Here is a 7720-nt window from a genome sequence, read left to right on the forward strand (position 1 = left end):
CTACAAGTACATGAATTTGCATCCCTCAGACGAGCTCTCTCAAATTGTGCCCCCCTTTGTCCAGCCGACAAAGCAGACACGAAGGCACACATCTCTGTCCAATCATCTAAAGGAATTTACGCCAAGAACAGAGTATTTGAAGAACGGCTGCATCATGCATTGCACTTCTATCTGGAACATCTTTCTGGGGATATTATTCCTGCAAATCTCTCAGTTGACTCCTTTAAAAGAAGGTTCAACAGACATTGAAAACCTCGAGGTCATTGAACGAGGTAAATGAATAGCGGCATATCGGATACTTTGAAGCACCTGGCGCCGTGAATATTGGAATAAAAAAAAAGAAAAAAAAGGGTATTAGTTGAAACTTTCAGGACACGCGAAGGGGGTGTTGAAAAGGTGTTAGAGGATTGCAATATCCCCTCCCCAAGCCCTTCTTAGTTGCCCTCCCTACAAAAATTCGACCAAAAATTCTGAAATAGCCATCTTGTTCAAGATAGTCCAAAGGTGCCACGTGAACACCCCAGTTTCATTTTCAAAAATGGAACTTTAAAAAGACTCGATGAGCTTCGTCTATTGGAGATTCATTTCTCCACAGATCTCACTTGGAATAGCCACCTTAATCGGATGAGAGCCTCCTGCGCAAGAAAACACTTCAATACAAAAACCTTCTTCCATCCAGTTCGATTATCCTACTTTATAAGTCATGTATGAGACCCACAGCTGAATATGGATGCCCGCTATATGCTAGTACCCCGAAAACGCTATTAGAACCACTCCAGAAGATCAGAAAAAGAGCGAACAGGGCAGGCTGCGTCTCTGTACATGAATCGCTCCAGCCCCTAAATGAATGGTTTGATGAAGCGTCGATGGCTATTTTCCATAGTCATGGACTGTGAATATCGCCTTCCTCAGATGAGCTCTCTCGCATTGTTCCCCCCTTTTTCCAACCGACAAGACAAACGCAAAGGCGCATTACTCGGTCAAATTATCTAAAGGTGGACATGCCAAGAACGAATGCTTTATCTCAGCTTCATCCGGCCTTACACTCACATCTGGAACGATCTTCCTGGGATATTATTCCAGCAAATCCCTCTGCTGGCTCCAACAAAAGAAGGTTCAACAGACACTTAAAACCTCGAGGCTTAGGTACGAAGATAAGGAATAGCGGCATATAAGATACCTTTAAGTGCCTGGTGCCATGAATATAGGAACAAAAAAAAGGTAAAATATCTGGGGATTTCATAACCCCCTACAGCTTCTGAGGGGGGTGCCAAACGCAATCGAAAGACACAATTCACATTCTTGTCATCAAAAGAGATGTATCTGCAGTATATAACGAACAGCTGATGATATTAGATTGAACCTTCTAGGTTATGCTGAGCGGAATGTTGAAAAGTGATCGAAGGGCAGCCAACCCTTCTTTGGGCAGCCAGCCCAACTTTGAGAAATAGATTTTGTTCAAAATATTCAAAATTTTGTAATTATGCCTCCGTGGATGCAATACAGGGAAACTTCAGGGAACGCTTTGGGGGATGTTAAACGAAATCACTTATGATTAGCCGCTACTCTTTTCTTCCTTACTGGTTTAATATCACGAAGAAGCTTAAAGGCGATTCCCTCAAGACGCAGGTGTTATTAATTTTCTTCAAGATGCATGTGCATGTTACGTAATAGGGGATGTTTTTATTCCCTCAGAGGCAAGATGCAGGTGCTTGTTACGTTACAGAGAATGTTTTCTTTAAGACGCAGGTGTTTGATACGTAATAGGGGGTGTTTTCTTCAAGATGCAGGTGTCTGTTACGTAATAAGGATTGTTTGTTTACTTTTGCAAATGTTTTCTTCAAGACATTCTTCATCACATTTTCAAAATTTTTCAAGACATTTCAAGATGTTTTTAAGACATTTTTATCCAAGACATTTTTCAAGATTTTTCAAGATATTTCAATACATTTTTTAAGATATTTCTCTTCAAGACATTTTTCAAGACGTTTCAAGACGCTTCAGGACATTTTTAAGACATTTTCCGTCAAGACATTTTCAACATGTTTCAAAACATTTCAAGAAGTTTTCTAGGACATTTTTCTTAAGACCATTCTTGTTCAAGATTTCTTCAAGACTTGTTTTGGTTCCGGGGGACCGGGAACCCCCGGTTGTAACTGAGGACGGCACACACATGGATATTACGTAATGACGGCTATATATATTTGAACTATTTGAGCTTCTATTTATCGTCATGAAAAGGCAGTGTGGTCTCCGAAATTATCTACGTTATATATATATATATATATATATATATATATATATATATATATATATGTGTGTGTATTATATATATATATGTGGTACACTTGGGTGTTACGTAGCCTAATACTTTAAGAGATGTTTTTTTTTCAAGATGTCATTTTTCTTTCACAGCGTTATTTTTCGTTGAGTTATTTTCTTGAAGATTTTTTTTATTTTTTTTTAGATATTTTCTTCGAGATTTTATTTCCTCCAAGATTGTTTCATTCTTAAAGATTTTTGTTCTCAGGGAACCTTTATAATCCGTCATCAAAGTTTTTTTTTTTCCGCTTTAGAATCCAATGTAAGACCAGAGATTTTCCTCAATAGAACGGTTCCTTAACACCTGGACCAATATGCAACGGCTATGGGCAATTTCAAATAGATTAACCCCTCACTACTTGGGTATTATCTTTACACTTTCAGGACCACTATTGCTACTGCTACCACTTTGGCTGTAGCTGCGACTACTTGTGATTTTTACTATTTGTGATACGACTATGACTACTTCAGATTACTTGCAAGTATTACTACTAGTGACTTCGACCATCTCTACTTCATACCAAAACTGCAACTGTTTGCGTCTGCGACTACCTGTGATGGCTACTGCGAGTTCTTGCGACTACAATTAATTATAACTACAGCGGTGAATATTTTTATCTACTAGTTCAAAAACATTTGTCTTTGACTATTTGCGACTGTTACTATTTGTAACTGCAAATACTAGCGAATTTGAATACCTATGACTGTAACAAAGGATATTTGAAACTGCGACTGTAACTATTTGCAACTACGACTTCTTGCAGTTGCGACTATTTGTGACTGCCACAACTTGCGACTATGACTAATTACGTCTGCGACAACTAGAGCCTTCGATTACTTGTAACTAAGACTACTAGTGATTGCAATAGCTTATAACTGCGACTGCAGCTACTTGTGACTGCAAATACGAATCTAACTTGACTGCTACTGCGGCTACTTGTGACTGTAACTAGTTGTAACTACGATTATAACTACTTGTGAATGCATGTGCGACAACTTGCGGCTAAGCGTATGACGACTCATGACTGCAACTGCTATTGCTTGCGACTGTGACTACTACTATTAGCACTGCTACTGCTACTGCGATTGCGGCTGTAAATACTACTGTAGCTTCTGCTGTTACAACTAAAACTATTAAAATAAATCAATAGAAGTAAACTGCATCCTGCTTGTGAAAATGGCAGAGTGCATCCAGGTTGTCAAAAGCACTCATCTGCAACATGTCACGAAAGGCTAAGGTTATTAAATTGTAAATTTCAATTAATACTGATGGGGATGCTGCACCAAATCAAAAGATGCGTATCTATATAGATCTTAATAAAAGATATTGTTATTAAGTTGCAATTTTCATAGAATGCTAAGGGGGATGTTAAGCAAAATCAAAAGATAGTATAGTATCCAAAGATAGTATCGTACCGTATCTTACCAAAATCAAAAGATAGTAAAGATAGACAGTATAGATAGTACCCAGGTTGTCAAAACGGCATATCTTCAATATTACAGGAGCAGTTAGGGAAGGTTATTAAATTAAAATATTTAGAGAATTTTGATAGGGATGTTGAACTTAAAGTCATTAGGGGAATCCCAGTTGTTAATGCATCTAGCTGCAAACATTTCAGGAACGGCTAAAATTAGTTAGTTAGTAATTTCAAGAATGTCAAATAAGATGCTGAACTAAATCAGAAGCTGCCATATGCATTCTGGTTGTCAAAATGGAATGTTTACAATATATCAGGAATAGGTAAGGGTATTAAGTTGAAACTCGTCTAGAATTGACATTTTTATGTTGGACTTGCAGGGATTTGCTTAGATATTTCATCTTTTTCTTCAAATCTACTTCCATTTTTTTTTCTTCCGACCTTCGCAGCTTTGTCTCAAGAGATGCGTCATTATTTTTTCGCTCCTCTCTTTAGTCAGTTTTACCTCTATCTGATCGCTAGGGACCATTTTTTAAGTTGCTTCTTTCTTGGAATTTTCATTGATATCTCCAGTCGTTTCAACGTTTTGTATTACATTTCTACGGTTGTCACTGGCTTTGGTAAATTTACTAAAAGTTAAAATTTCCCCAAACAGAAGTTTTTAAATGCAAAAATATTTAAATGATTATGTTTCCTAATTCTAGTTCTTTCCGAGGTAATATTATCATAAATTATTATTGAGCCGAGAGTTCTGAAAAATTGTGAAAGTTGTGGCTTGAGGCTTATATTATTCATAAGTTAAAATAAGAACGAAACAGGCTTTCAAAAGGGGAGGAACAAGATTAAATAAATAATCTTGTTAAGCCCCTTAGAATTCAAACCGATGAAAAGTCTCTTAACTATGACATATGTAGGCAAAGTTTCAATCATAATAGTGCTCTTGCCGTACATCTTGGAACTTGTAGAGAGCCATTCAAGTGTGACATATGTAAAATGATATCAATGAAATAGATAAGAATAATGTGACTGATTTTTAATATGACGTCTTCTATGGAAGTTACATGTATGAAGACTTTTAAATTAGCTGCATGGCGTCATTGCACTACTGGTGAAATATGTGACGCCATTTAAATGAAGAGATATGTGACGCCATTTAAATGAACTCGTAGAGAGCCATTCAAGTGTGACATATGTAAAATGATATCAATGAAATAGATAAGAATAATATGACTGATTTTTAATATGACGTCTTCTATGGAAGTTACATGTATGAAGACTTTTATATTAGCTGCATGGCGTCATTGCACTACTGGTGAAATATGTGACGCCATTTAAATGAAGAGATATGTGACGCCATTTAAATGAACTCGTAGAGAGCCATTCAAGTGTGACATATGTAAAATGATATCAATGAAATAGATAAGAATAATGTGACTGATTTTTAATATGACGTCTTCTATGGAAGTTACATGTATGAAGACTTTTATATTAGCTGCATGGCGTCATTGCACTACTGGTGAAATATGTGACGCCATTTAAATGAAGAGATATGTGACGCCATTTAAATGAACTCGTAGAGAGCCATTCAAGTGTGACATATGTAAAATGATATCAATGAAATAGATAAGAATAATGTGACTGATTTTTAATATGGCGTCTTCTATGGAAGTTACATGTATGAAGACTTTTATATTAGCTGCATGGCGTCATTGCACTACTGGTGAAATATGTGACGCCATTTAAATGAAGAGATATGTGACGCCATTTAAATGAACTTGTAAAGAGCCATTCAAGTGTGACATACACAAAATGATATCAATGAAATAGATAAGAATAATGTGACTGATTTTTAATATGACGTCTTCTATGGCAGTTACATGTATGAAGACTTTTATATTAGCTGCATGGCGTCATTGCACTACTGGTGAAATATGTGACGCCATTTAAATGAATAGATATGTGACGCCATTTAAATGAACTTGTAAAGAGCCATTCAAGTGTGACATATGTAAAATGATATCAATGAAATAGATAAGAATAATGGGACTGATTTTTAATATGACGTCTTCTGTGGCAGTTACATGTATGAAGACTTTTATATTAGCTGCATGGCGTTATTGCACTACTGATGAAATATGTGACGCCATTTAAATGAAAAGTGTGTTCTAAAAATTATTCAGGACAGAAAATCCCAGGCTACAAATTTTCCAAAAAAATATGGAGCCGTTGGTTTTAATTAGTGATAAGGAAAGTGTTAAAGAAAGATAGACAGATCATTTTGAAAATATCCTAGACCATGATGAAGTTGCAGGAAATGATATAGAAAAAAATGGAAACGTTTATGATTTATTCCTCCAGGAAGAATTAGAGGCAATAATAAAGGATAAAAAAATAACAAGGCCTCAGGTACTGATAGTGGGGTGCATGACTTTTTTAAGAATGGTGGCTGCGAAGTTAGAAACAAATTACTGGAGACTATGAATAATATTATTTAAATGGGGAAGTAATTACTGATTTCAGGAAGTTTATCTAATTCAGCTTTAATGAATTATGCATCACTAGAAAGAGTTTTTTTTTTCTTTCTTTTTTTTAGAATTTTCTTCTTCAAGTTCAGGCAAGGGCAGTCCCTAAGAATAGTACAGCATTTCTGCTCGGAAACCGCTAAAAATTAGTTCAAAGTAAGCGTCATTTGACTAATTTGGCTCTTTTGGGAGTTCCTTGTGGTGCCACCTGCTTTGATTGAGAAACTCGCCGACAAAAGGGAAATTAAGTTTCATGTTTTTTTCAGTCAAATATTGCAGCCAAACTACAAACTCTCAACAGCTTTTGATGATAGCTAGTCCTCTGGAATAGTTTTCTTTTGGATTCTTTGTCTTTGAGGCGGTCAGCCAAGGCTGAGACTACAAAATGATTTTTGAGGTATCATGCTGCCTTAATGTACACAGTTAAAATACATATACTTTTCAATATAACGCAAACGACACTATAGACCGTAGAAGGTTTACGGTTTGGGGGGGGGCAAACTTGAGTTTGTTTGTAATTTCTGCTTATTTTAACATTCACTCAAGTATTCACTTTAATGTTTGCTCGTTTGAGCATTTAATTTTTCATCCATTTTAGTATCTGTTATCTTTATATCGATGCGATTATTTATCTTAGTTTCTATCGTTTTGGAAGTCATTTCTTCTTTGATAGTAATTTCTGATCGTTTTAGGTTTTTATATGACTTTATTTCTGCTCGTGTTAAGTTTCAATATGCTTCTTTACTTTATTGTGGAAAACCTCTCTTTTGGGAAATTTTTAAAAATTAATTATACGTATAGATGTTAGATGCAGTGAAGAAGTAAAAAGGAGGAAGGGCAATGTATTTTGCCACAGTAGGAAAACGAATGGGAGAATAGGAAGATAAAACTGCGAACCAAGATTAAAATATTGGAAACTACAGTGATGACAATGGTTAATTATGGTGCTGAAACGTGGGCACTTCGGAAGACAGAGGAGGATTTATTTGAGGTTTTCCAGAGGAATTATCTACGGCTGGTTTTTTGTCCCTGTTTGGCTGACTGTATTTAAAACAATAGGCTGCACGAAAAGTTGGGTTCAATCCCACTTTCTAGGGCTGTAATGAGAGAAAGATTAAGATGGCTAAGACACGTCTTACGAATGAAGGATGACCAATTGCTGAAAACCGTCCTTTCCACCCATCCATTTAGGACCAAACGAAAATCAGGTCATCCCTGATTGGGGTGGGAAGTGGTTGCAAGGACGGATTCGAAAGAAATTGCAACTTTCTGGGAGGGGTTAAAGAGGGAAACTTTAAATGGATTGGAATGAAGGAGAAGCTTGCGCAGATGTTTCTGCCCCAAGTGACTTGGTGCTACAATGAGTTGTTAGTAGCAGTTGTTTTCCCCCTCCCCTATAAAACATTAGACGCAAAACTTTTTTTTATAAGGTAAGGGGACAGCCATGAGAGAATAATA

General features: G+C 36.3%; 1 pseudogene; it reads left to right on the top strand.

Annotated features, from left to right (window-relative positions):
- The first annotated feature begins 1001 nt into the window (after positions 1 to 1001).
- The window catches only part of LOC148947090 (ATP-dependent chromatin remodeler CHD8 pseudogene), a 7750-nt pseudogene continuing 1031 nt past the window's right edge, over positions 1002 to 7720 (top strand).

This window comes from Artemia sp. Qi Xiang Cuo, chromosome 11 (genome assembly GCF_049724085.1).
Source record: "Artemia sp. Qi Xiang Cuo chromosome 11, ASM4972408v1, whole genome shotgun sequence".
NCBI lineage: Eukaryota > Metazoa > Arthropoda > Branchiopoda > Anostraca > Artemiidae > Artemia > Artemia sp. Qi Xiang Cuo.